Consider the following 13,501-nt stretch of genomic DNA (forward strand, 5'->3'; position numbering starts at 1 on the left):
AGCAACGTGCTGCCTGAATAACTCAGGTGGAGCTGGTTGATTGGGTGACAAGGTTTGTGATAGTATGCTACATCATCTGGCCATTATTAGGGAACAGTCATTCCCATTACTAATCAGATAAGAAGCAGAGGAACAGCTGCAAGAAGAAATGGATAAGAATGAAATTCAACAGGAATTGGAGGAACAGGAGGATACAAGTAGATAATCCCTTTGTGCCTTATATTGAGTGACATAATAGTTAATAAGCAATACAAAAACCTGAATCAAACCTCCCAATTCACGAGTAAACTGACTGTATGAGCATGCTCATACAATGTAATATTTTGCTGCTCATGATGAACTTTATTGTCACTAACCAAAAGTGTAGAAAACCACAAGACATGTTTGGTATAGTCTGGTAAAGATAAATTAGTACCTGACCTAAATAGATGAGACTCGTGTAGGTTACGGGAGATATGTATTGAATGTTAACAACTAGTTACAGGTTACATTAGAATGATAGAGATTAATATAGAGACTCTGAGACTGTATATTTGATCTTAGGATCTTGAGATCCTAAACTATTCTGCCCACAAGATCAAATGACGTCATTGTGGTGGGTGGTGCTTTTGGTACTCCTCTGTATTAACCTTTTCAGGCTAATGTACAGCGTTCCATGCTGCTTGTTTCTTCCATTAAGAACCACCAGTAAACACACATTGCATTCAAAATTCATATAAAATGTGTACCTTTTTCTAAGTTTAATTTGTTTAAATGCAATGCAATTGGGAATGCAGGATAAAAGGGACCTGATAATGGTTGCACATAGATAATCAAAGGTGGCAGGAAAGGTGGAGAATGCAGTTCATAAAGTGTACAGTATCCTAGGTTTTATTAATAGATATGTAGAGTAAAGGAGCATGGGCAAGTTGGGCTGTAGGGCCTGTTTCCATGCTGTACACCTCTATATGCTTCCCTTAGTGGTTCTCACTGACGTTAGCATGAGTGGCAGAAAGCTGCTAACCTTCAACTGAATGAGAAGAATACAAATATCCTGCAAGGGCAACCTCAAGCCGTTCTGGGCTGAGAATGTTTACTGTAGAATATACCAAACTTGGTCCAGGCTACAGCACTCTAGGTTGGCTACCTGTCAAAAAGGGTGCTGGCAAGGTGGCAGAGATGGAACAAAAATTCAGAAACAGATTGATGGATTCTTTTGATGCTCTGGCCACCCTTCTCATCATTTACTTCAGCCCCACCAGTGATCTAATACATTCATTAATGTCCTTCCCATGATGGCCAGCATGTTTACTCCATGGAAATAAAATAGAAAATGCAGTAGTGTTAATCCAGTTCATTGCAACTGCCTGCTGTTAGCTCTCACTTTGTTCTGTGAGAAAAAGAGCAATGCATCAATGAGTGTCCTGCAATCTGTTGGGTGATGGGCTGTCATAGTTGAACAGCTGTCTGTGTGTGCTCAATGAGACAAGTGTGAGACCTGTAACAAATTAAGCCTGTGAGGAACAAAATCAAATTGGTGGAAAAAGACAGTAGGTCTGGCAGCGTCTGTGAAGACAAAGCAGAGTTGATGTTTTGGGTCCAGTGGCTCTTTTTCAGAACAGAATAGCTTAATTACTGTAACATCCATTCATGAAATAAGTATGTCCTCAGTTCTAATCACTTGTAAAAAATAATTTTCTTCAGTTTGTTCTAATAACCAAATTGCTCAAATTTACAATTAATTTTAAAACATTGTAATTATCCTCCTTTCTGCCAGCGTGATTTACTCACTTTGGATTGAGCCATACAGGACTTTAATTGGCTATAACTGTTGTCAAGGCAGTTTTTCCATTGGAAGACCTAAGCTAAAAAGATTAACTGAGTCAATCTTGAAACGTTTGCCCATCCCACATGGATTAGTAAACGTGCCCATAACACTAGAAAGGAAAAATTCCTTGATAATTTGAGCTGCCATATTGGTAATTCATATTAGCTTTGTTCAACATTGTGTTACTGTGGATGTAGAAAAAACCTCCCCACCACAAGTACTGTATTTGGGCTGAGTCACTCTCAAACTTAGATGTTACAATATTTGTCAGAGCTGAGATGTTCATTGTTCCTGTCGGCTGCTATTGATTTAAGGCTCAATTACAATAACTTTACGTCATGCAAGCAGGAAAATCCAGCTCTGTGTCTGTTTTTTCCCCCAGTGTTTCCTGGTCATGAACACAGATGGGTGCACTTTCCTGTATCCTGCTCTGATGGCAAAATGCAGAAGTATTTTAAAAAAAACTTTCTACCCATAGGATTTTCTATCTATTCTTAAGTCACGTGAAAATTGCAGATTTCTTTTATATAACATGCCTGAGAGTAAAGACATGATTTGCTATTAAATGCATTAAATAAATGCTTTTTGGAGTGTTTCCAGCAAAAAAAAACTGATTGGCATAGGTTTACATCTTTTAGATTAGGAAAAGAGGAAAAGTAACATTTCCCTTCATATCCGGTGTTTTGTCTTGTGTCTGCCTGGCTAAGTCAATGTTAGCAGATTTTTCCTGTTTTGTCAGTTTTTAGGAAGTTAGTGTAAGTCAGAGAGTCGCTTGTAATGTGATTTGTTAACTAACTTACAAAAACAGTGCAACAGTAAAAACAAGGCAAATTAAAAGTTAAGAAATCCAGCGCATTAGCAACATATCACACATGGAAACTACCAATACTGCCTGATAAAAAGAACTACTTAACAGCTGGTTGATCCAATCTTTTAGTACAACTGTTCTTTCACTGCAAAATTTAGGTTTGAGTCTAAATCAGGCTAATAAGGTGAAAGGAGATAGTGAGGATTACAGATGTTGGAAAAGTCAAAGTCAAAAAAATGTGGTGCTGGAAAAAGCCCAGCAGGTCGGGCAGCAACTGAGGTCCAAGAGAGTCGATGTTGCAGTCATAACCCTTCATCAGGACTGGGACCAAGGGTTGACTGTCTTGCTTTTCATAAGCTGTCTGACCTGCTGTGCTTTTTCCAGCACCACACTTGTTTGACTCTGATGAGGTGAAAGTCTATCTAATAAAGTCTTATTCTAATGGATGTATTCTACAGGACAAAATGGGTTAAAAATTGACGCCAACTTGGTTTTTGTTTCAGAACGATATTGTGATTTGGGAGGCTACGTTCTATTTACAGTGCGCTATGGCTCTTCCTGACTTGCAAAGGTTTAATATTGCATAGATAGTTGAAAAAGTTTCAATTCTGAATAGAGATTGAACTTCTTTTGATGAGCTCTGAAAAATATGCTAGAAATTAAATTAAACTGTCCAATATTTGCATAAACAGTGCAAAAGGAAGTTAGTAGAGATTGACCATAATAAAATGGTGTATGATTTGGCTTTTGGAGAAAGCAAGATTTAAAATTTTGATTATGTTTGGGGGTCAGGGAAAGCATTACAAAAGCCAGACTTGACCTAATTGCAGTCAAGATTAGAGTGGTGCTAGAAAAGCACAGGTGGTCAGGCAGCATCTGAGGAGCAGGAAAATTGACATTTCAGGCAGGAGCCCTTCATCTGGATTTTGTAATGCTTTCCCTGACCCCCAAATATAATCAAAATTTTAAATCCTGCTTTCTCCAAAAGCCAAATCATACACCATTTTATTTTGGTCAATCTCTACTAACTTCCTTTTGCACTGTTTATGCAAATATTGGAAATAACAGTTTAATTTAATTTCTAGCATATTTCTCAGAGCTCATCAAAAGACATTCAATCTCTATTCAGGATTGAAACTTTTTCAACTGCCTATGCAATATTAAACCTTTGCAAGTCAGGAAGAGCCATAGCGGACTGTAAATAGAAAGTAGCCTCCCAAATCACAATATCTTTCTGAAACAAAAACCAAGTTGGCGTCAATTTTTAACTCATTTTGTCCTGTAGAATACATCCATTAGAATAAGACTTTATTAGATAGACTTTCACCTCATCAGAGTCAAACAAGTGTGGTGCTGGAAAAAGCACAGCAGGTCAGGCAGCTTATGAAAAGCAAGACAGTCAACCCTTGGTCCCAGTCCTGATGAAGGGTTATGACTGCAACATCGACTCTCTTGGACCTCAGTTGCTGCCTGACCTGCTGTGCTTTTCCAGCACCACTTTAATCTTGGCTCTAATCTCCAACATTTGCGGTCCTCACTTTCGCCTAGTTAATTTTGACCTAATTGCAATGCCTAGTGCTGCTGGTATTGCCATTGTTCATGAAATGTTCTACACCTGATGGAACTGCTCATCAGCCATCCTGACTGAAGTAGAAATACTCCAGTGCGAGTGAGTGCTGGACTGCCCAAGGAAGAAGGGAAACACACACATCATTTAGAGTATTAGCTGCAAAATTGCTAAGTTTTTAAACATTGCATGTCTTTCAGTGAATAAGTGAGAGTTAATGCATGAATCAGTAAATTCCATCTGGAAGGAGAGCATACTAAGTGATCTCTGATTGTGATCGTTTCTAAAGAGAATGTAAAATCGATTGCAGTAACAATGGAGGGGATTCCATGCTCTCCACCAAAGGAAAGTCAATCCACGAATCTTCCTTGGTTGCCTCCTCCCAGTGGCTGAAGTGCTTCTCCTGGAGTCAGTCTGGATAGCATCAGTCAAAAGGCACAGTGGATATGATCTTCACAGAAAGACATGTCCAAGAAAAATGTAGGGGGTAGCAACAATCTTTATGACTTTCATTGACTTCACAAAAGCCTTCAATTTTATCAACCAGGAGGGATTACGGAGTGTCCTCCTCAAATCTGTTGCAGAAATTCGACTTCATTCTCAACCTCTGTACAATGGCGGGCAAGCTGAGGTACCAATAACCCACCACAGAAGCAACAGAGTGCAGACTGGGGCCAAGCAAAGCAGTGTCACTACACCAATGCTTGTTTCCATGTTCCTCACTGCAACATATTAACGTATATCTAGACTGTAGCTTTAGGGTGCAGGACCTGGAGTGTAGGGAGGTTAGGAATATGGCATCAATCTTAAAGGAGGGTGCCTGTAAACAGAAGAGTGGCTTGAAGTGTGTATACTTTAATGCCAGAAGTATACAAAATAAGGTAGGTGAACTCGCAGCGTGGGTTGGTACCTGGGACTTCGATGTTGTGGCTATTACGGAGACGTGGCTAGATCAGGGACAGGATTGGCTGTTGCAGGTTCCAGGGTTTAAATGTTTTAGTAGGGTCAGAGGTCGGGGTAAAAGAGGGGGGGGTGTGGCTTTGCTTGTAAAAGATAGTATTACAGCGGTGGAAAGGAAGATGGACGAAGATTTGCCATCTGAGGTAGTTTGGGTTGAGGTTAGGAATAGGAGAGGTGAGGTCACCCTGTTAGGAGTCTTTTACAGGCCTCCTAATAGTCCTAGAATCGTTGAAGAAAGGATTGCGAAGATGATTCAGGAGAAGAGTGACAGTAATAGGGTGATAGTTATGGGAGACTTTAACTTTCCTGATATTGATTGGGAAAGCTATAGCTCAAGGTCGTTAGATGGGTCAGTGTTTGTGCAATGTGTGCAGGAGAGTTTCCTGACACAATATGTAGATAAGCCAACAAGAGGTGAGGCCATACTGGATTTGGTTCTGGGTAACGAACCAGGCCAGGTATTAGAACTAGAGGTAGGTGAGCACTTTGGGGACAGTGACCACAATTCGGTGATTTTTAGTCTAGTGATGGAGAGGGATAAGTGTGTACTACAGGGCAAGAGTTATAGCTGGGGGCAGGGAAATTATGATGCGTTGAGGCATGACTTAGGATGCGTGGATTGGAAAAATAGATTCCAAGGCAAGAGCGTAATTGATATGTGGAACTTGTTCAAGGAGCAACTATTGAGTGTCCTTGATAAGTACGTACCTATCAGGCAGGGAGGAAAGGGTCGTGTGAGGGAGCCGTGGTTTAATAAGGAGTTGGAATCCCTTGTTAAATGGAAGAGGGTGGCCTTTGTAAAGATGAGGCGTGAAGGTTCAATAAGGGCGATTGAGAGTTATAAGGTAGCCCGGAAGGACCTGAAGAGAGAGCTAAGAGCAGCAAGGAGGGGACATGAAAGGTCCTTAGTTGGTAGGATTAGGGAAAACCCTAAGGCTTTCTATAGGTATGTTAGGAATAAAAGAATGACTAGGGAAGAAATAGGTCCAATCAAGGATAGTAAAGGGAAGTTGCGTGTGGAGGCTGAAGAGATTGGGGAGGCGCTGAATGAATACTTTTCGTCAGTATTCACTCAGGAACAGGACATTGTTGTCGATATGAATACTGAGGCATGAATAAGTAGAATGGATGGCTTTGAGATATGTAGAGAAGAGGTGTTGGAAATTCTGGCAAGGGTGAAAATAGATAAGTCCCCTGGGCCTGATGGCATTTATCCTAGGATTCTCTGGGAAGCAAGGGAGGAGATTGCAGAGCCATTGGCCTTGATTTTTGTGTCCTCTTTGTCGACCGGAGTAGTGCCAGAGGACTGGAGGCTAGCAAACGTGGTTCCCTTGTTCAAGAAGGGGAGTAGGGATAATCCTAGTAACTATAGGCCAGTGAGTCTCACTTCTGTTGTGGGCAAAGTCTTAGAGAGAATTGTAAGGGATAGGATTTATGCACATCTGGATAAGAATGATGTGATCAAGGATAGTCAGCATGGTTTTGTGAAGGGCAGGTCGTGCCTCACAAACCTTATTGAATTCTTTGAGAAGGTGACTAAGGAGGTAGATGAGGGGAAAGCGGTAGATGTGGTATATATGGATTTTAGTAAGGCGTTTGATAAGGTCCCCCATGGTAGGCTACTGCAGAAAATACAGCGATATGGCATTGAGGGTGAGTTGGAGGTTTGGATTAGGAATTGGCTCTCTGGAAGAAGACAGAGGGTAGTAGTTGATGGCAAACGTTCATCTTGGAGTGCCGTCACTAGCGGTGTTCCGCAAGGATCTGTTTTGGGACCATTGCTGTTTGTCATTTTTATAAATGACCTGGAGGAAGGGTTAGAAGGTTGGGTGAGCAAGTTTGCGGATGATACGAAAGTCGGAGGAGTTGTAGACAGTGAGGAAGGATATGGCAGGTTACAGCGGGATATAGAGAAGCTGCAGAGCTGGGCAGAAAGGTGGCAAATGGAGTTCAATGTAGCTAAGTGTGAAGTGATTCACTTTGGTAAGAGTAATAAAAAGATAGATTACTGGGCTAATGATAGACTACTTGGTAGTGTGGAAGAGCAGAGGGATCTTGGTGTCCATGTACACAGATCTCTAAAAGTTGCCACCCAGGTAAATAGTGCAGTGAAGAAGGCATATGGCGTACTGGCTTTTATCGGTAGAGGAATTGAGTTCTGGAGTCCTGAGGTCATGCTGCAGTTGTATAAGACTCTGGTGCGGCCGCATCTGGAATATTGTGTGCAGTTTTGGTCGCCATACTATAGGAAGGATGTGGAGGCACTGGAACGGGTGCAGAGGAAGTTTACCAGGATGTTGCCTGGTATGGTAGGAAGATCCTATGAGGAAAGGCTGAGGCACTTGGGGTTGTTTTCTTTGGAGAAAAGAAGGTTTAGGGGTGATTTGATAGAGGTGTACAAGATGATTAGGGGGTTAGATAGGGTTGACAGTGAGAACCTTTTTCCACGTATGGAGTCAGCTATTACAAGGGGGCATAGCTTTAAATTAAGGGGGGGTAGATATAGGACTGATGTTAGGGGTAGGTTCTTCACTCAGCGAGTCGTAAGTTCATGGAATGCCCTGCCAGTAGCAGTAGTGGACTCTCCCTCTTTATGGATATTTAAGCGGGCATTGGATAGGTATATGGAGGATAGTGGGTTAGTGTAGATTAGGTGGGCTTTGATCGGCGCAACATAGAGGGCCGAAGGGCCTGTACTGCGCTGTATTCTTCTATGTTCTATGTTCTATGAAGATTCCACTGGGAGTAAACTTCTCTACAGGATAAGCAGGAAACTATTCAATCTGTATTGCCTCCTGTCCAAAATCAAAACCACCACATCCTCAAACAGCATGCTGTCGTACTCAGATGATGCTTTTGTGTGTGCTTTCTCCAGGTCTGAGCTCGAAGCCATTGTTGACACAGTCAGAGGCATATGAGAGAATGGCCTTCGGCTAACCATCCAGAAGACAAAGGTCCTCTACTGCAATACTCCCACTGTACAACACTGCCCCTAAATATCAAAATCCACAATAAGTCATTGGACAATGTGGATCAATTCTCATATTTTAGAAACTTCCTTTCCACAAGGCCACACATCAACAATGAGACTCAATGTCACTTCCGTGTGGCAGTCCAGACTTCAGCTGTCTGAAGAAACGAGTGTTTGATGAGAGGACCTCCAAAGACTTGGCACCAAGCTCTCAGTGTACAGGGTTACGGTGTTATTGTGTCCTCTTGTATTCTTAAATTCTGAGAGAAGCATCACCAGTGGTGCCACTGCAAAATTCTACAAATCCAATGACAGGAATGCTACATTTTTAGTGCCCCGTCTCTGAGACCAACATCTCCAGTATCAAGACACTGGTTATTGTCAATTACCAGTAATGAGTCGGCTGCATCACCCGTTTTTGTGACACAAGACTTCCATAACTGATATTCTGCTCTGAGTTTCATCATGACCAACAGTTACCAGGAGGGCAGAGGAAATGCTGCAAGGTTGATCTTAAAGCCTGCTAAAAAATGTCAATATCCCAACTAATACATGTGGATTTCTTGCCCAAGCCTGCCCAAACTTGAAAAGAAACATCCACAAACCACGAAGGCCCCAACAGTTTTGGGCATCCCTGACAGGCCCAGACAAGGACCAATTGCGACTGTGTGTGTGTGTGTGTGTGTGTGTGTGTGTGTTTGGGGAGGGGGGAGAGAGAGACAGAGAGAAAAAATCCAAGCACTCAACACACATGTCTCATCAAACACCACCTGTAACAGGAATGTGTCGATCCAGTCATCAATTAGTTAACTGGGAGCTTGCATTTTGGAGTGGAAGCAGTCGGATCAGCTTGATTGAGGGTGTTAGTTTTGGTGTCAGTTTGAGGTGCTTGGGGTTCAGCTCCACTGGCTGATTAGGTATTAATCAACATAACATTTCCCTGGTAAATCTCCAGGTAAGCTCTGTGTAGCTGTTCAAAGTCTCTATGAGCTCCGTGTCAGAGACTTTCGAAGACTGTCAAATCAGTTCATTAGAAGTTTAACCTTTCCAGCAATAACAGCACATATGAGCAGACCAGAATTTCTGTAGGCTTCTGTTCCATGAAGGCAACTCCGATCCAAATGTTGCTGTTCTCGATACCAGAAGTTTTGGTCCCTTATGTTTCCAGGGCATTCGGAGTTTCTGATGCATTTTATTCTTTATAAAACAAAATTTCCTTAACTTTCATGTTAGCAATGGGGAGCACGCTTACTACAAAAGATGTGACCATTATTGCAATGTTATTCTATCATGAGGAGAGGGAACCTATATGTAGTCCTGGTCTTGTTGTACATACTATACTGTTGCAAAAACAAAATGTGCACCAGTTGTTGGTCAAGAATTATTAGATTGTTGTTCTTCATGGAACAAGCTAGGAATTTCCTGCTATTTAGTATTCTATCTGTTCTGTTCTATTTTGGCCTTGCAAGTGTAAGCTATATTATATAATTTCTAGTGCTTACAGAGTACAAAATAATCATTCAAGCTACCTACTGTAGTGTCAGTAGGGATTTTCCATGTATGGTTAAAGTTTATGCAATGAGCAGGATGTATATCTTCATTGCTTACAGTCAGTTCAAACTGCTGATGTTGTTTTAGATCGGAATGACTCATTAATTTATTGTAAAATAGATGTTTATTCATTCTATCCTACCCTATATTCAATACAATGATTCATATCTGAAAAGGCATCATGAGGTGTATCTTTACTAATTTATAATTATTAAAGTATTAGTTTCATTGTCCGCTATTATTTAGGTGCATGAAAGCTAAATGCTGTGTATTAAATAATATTGAACTCGTGTGAAAAGTATATGTTGTGCTTAATAGCCATCATCATTCTACTCCTTAAAGGGCCAATGTATTGATTTCAAAATTAATTTTATGTTTGATCTTGTGTTGAAGTTAAGACTTGAGTGGGTGTATTTATTGCTTAACCAGAATAATATTTTTGGTTATTTGATCAAATACATGTCTTACTAGACCATATCAGAGACAGTCAACCACATCACATGTATTAGAGTTACGTACTAGCCAGACAATATAGTTTCCCTTCCTAATGGCCAGTTAAGTAGTTGGGTTTCTGTTAATTCAACTTGTGGTCAATTTATTCCTTGCTGGCCCATAAATTAGCAGATTTATTTGATTAATTCCACTTACTTTGGGGATGTTCTGAATACAGTATTTGGATATTGTAAAAATGCAATTTATGTAAAACTTTACTCTTGCAACTCCACAGTGCCTTCATTTAAGAGTAATGGCTTCTTTATCCCCAGTTGTAAAGAAACTGATTCAATAAATTGGAGATTAAATTCCTAGTCTTCTGGGGGTGGTGGGCTATGGTCTGAAAGTACATACAGATGTCAGTTATTTTTTTAAATGCAGACACAAGGTAGACTTATCATTTCAAGGTTTTCCAATTAATTAGTGTCAGTGGCATAATAACAATCCACAAGAGGCAATTTCTACTCCAGTATTTAAAGGGACACTCAACATACAATTTGGTGAATTTTGGAGATGGGATCAAAACACAAGGAACTGACATTCTGAAATCCACAGCTTCAAATCTTGTGCCTTGTCTCCAGTGAAACTTGCCTGGCTGGGAAGGTTAGTGCTGCAAGGACCCGCAGGGGAATATTCTTTCCTGTTTGCGCACACAAAAGGCAGAGATGAAGGATGCCTATGAGGCTAGCACAGGAATGTGTGTGTCAGACTTATGAATTCAATGCCAGAAACATTCTATGAATTCAGTGCCAAAAGCCTGCACATATCTGCTCACACCAACTTACTTTACAAGTATACTTTTCCCTTTCTGTCTCTATTCTTCCTCATATTGTCATTTGTTCATTTCACCACTTATTCTCACCTTCAACTTCATGTGAAATATCATGCTGTCAGAGAGCCTAAGTACTTCCCTTTGACTTGTAATGAGATTACTATGGTTGACTTCTCCCACCACGAGTATTCTTGGAGTCGTCATTGACCAACAACCTAATCAACCCCTCCACACACATACTGTGGTTACAAGGACATATCAGAGGCTGTCAATCCTGTGGTAAATAGCTCACCGTCTGACGACCTCAGAATGTTTCCACCACCTGCAAAGCAGAACTCCAGAAACTATGCTTCAAAACACAGCCACTCAACAGTATTGAGAGCAAAGTAACCATTTGATCGCCATCATAGATATTCATTCCCTCCTCTCTAGCACACCAAGACTGCAGAGTGTACCATCAACAAGGTGCACCTTAGCATCTCACCAAACTGTCTCCAATATCTTCCAGACTTGCAATCTTCACTAGCTAGAGGAAGTTGGACAGGAACATACAAGAACCCCACTAGCGCCAAGTTCTCTCCAAGTTATCTTGCCTTGGAAATAAATCCCCATCCCTTCATTGCCTTGGATTTGAAGTTCTAGAATTCCTACCTTATGGGTTTGCCTACAGTATGTAGGCTGTAATAGTTCAAGACTGCACCTCTCCATTAACTTCTCATAAGTGATGAGAGATTAGCAATAAATGCTGGTCTTGCAACAACACCTACATCATATGAATGAATAAAGTAAAACATTGCATAACGCCCTGAGTTGAAATTATTGCCTTCCAACAACCACAACCACATTTGTTTGTAGAAGATATGATTCTGGTCGGCGAAAGCCATCCCTCTCATTTCTATTGACTTCAGTTTTTCAAGAAGCCCTTAAGACCACAATCAAATGATGTTTTAAAGACAATAAGTTCTCACCACATGTCTGGAATTCAGCTATTTCATTCATGTTTAGACAAAGGCTGAACTGAGATATAGAATTGAGCAGTCCTTGCAGAACCCTAACTAAGTATTAATAAGGAGGCTATTGGTGAGTAAATGTAACTTGGTAATACTGTCAACAAAACATTGCGTTTTTAGATTACATTACAGTGTGGAAACAGGCCCTACAGCCCAACAAGTCCACACCGACCCGCCGAAGCGCAACCCACCCATACCCCTACATTTACCCCTTTACACTACGGGCAATTTAGCATGGCCAATTCACCTGACCTGCACCTCTTTGGACTGTGGGAGGAAACCGGAGCACCCGGAGGAAACCCACGCAGACATGGGGAAAATGTGCAAACTCTACACAGTCAGTCGCCTGAGGTAGGAAATGAACCCAGGTCTCTGGCGCTGTGAGGCAGCAGTGCTAACCACTGTGCCACCGTGCCACGTGTTATTATATGGCAAGTGAGGGTGGACTGACGGACCAATAATTGTTTAGGTCCTGCTTTTTGTGGATAGGATGTACAATGACTGATAGGTTGGAGGCTCTTACAGTTGATGAGAACTCCTTTAAGATCTGGGTTATCATATTACAACATATGTACTCAAAAACCATCTACATCTGTGGAAACTCAGCCGCTTTCTTTGGTTGACCCAAGGATTACAGTTGTACAGGTACAGCTCAATTTGAAGCACAGTTCGTCCTGGGGGACAAGTTTTCAGTAACATAGCCAGGACGTTGTCAAGGCTCATTGTCTTTGTTGTTATTAGTATATTTAGTTTTTTTTTTGATGTCACATGTAGTGAACTTGATTGATTGAATATTGGCACCTATGATAGTGAGGTCTACAGGTAAAAACAGAGATGGATTAGCCACTGAGCAATACTAGTTGAAGATGCTCACAACAGCTTCAGACCTATCTATTGCACACGTGAAGGACTCTTCTTCATAGAGATGCAAAGATCTACAGCACAGAAAAATAGCCCTTCATTCCATCACTTCCATGCCAGTCAAAAACAGCCACCTAACTATGCTAATTCCATTTTCCAGCATTTGGCCCATAGCCTCCTATTTCCTTGGCATCACAAGGATACATCTAAATGCTTACATATTATGAGGGTTTTGGCCTCTACCACCCTGAGAGTCAACGAGTTCCAGATTTCCACCACTGTCTGGATGAAAAGAAAATTCCGCATGTTCCTTTTAAACTTTCTGCCCTTACCTTAAATGGTACCTTGGTAGCACGGTGGCTTAGTGGTTAGCACTGCTACCTCACCAGGTTCGATTCCTGCCTCGGGCCGACTGTCTGTGTGGAGTTTGCGCATTCTCCTTGTGCCTGCGTGGGTTTCCTCTGGGTGCTCCAATTTCCTCCCACAATCCAAAGATGTGCAGGTTAGGTGAACTGTCCATGCTAAATTGCCCATAGTGTTAGGCGCATTAGGCAGGGGTAAATATAGGGTAGGACAATGGATCTGGGTGTGTTAGCCTTCCAAGGGTTGGTGTGGAATTGTTGGGCCGAAGAGCCTGTTTCCATACTGTAGGGAAACTAATCTCAAAACGTCTATGCCCCTTGCGATTGATATAAAAAAAGT

The 13,501-nt window shown here is 41.4% G+C and overlaps 1 protein-coding gene across 5 annotated transcripts in view; it reads left to right on the forward strand.

Moving 5' to 3' along the window:
* Positions 1-13,501, forward strand: part of pde4ba (phosphodiesterase 4B, cAMP-specific a) — a 629,295-nt gene that overhangs the window by 489,164 nt on the left and 126,630 nt on the right. The window lies entirely within an intron of this gene.

Source organism: Chiloscyllium punctatum, chromosome 7 (assembly GCF_047496795.1).
Source record: "Chiloscyllium punctatum isolate Juve2018m chromosome 7, sChiPun1.3, whole genome shotgun sequence".
NCBI lineage: Eukaryota > Metazoa > Chordata > Chondrichthyes > Orectolobiformes > Hemiscylliidae > Chiloscyllium > Chiloscyllium punctatum.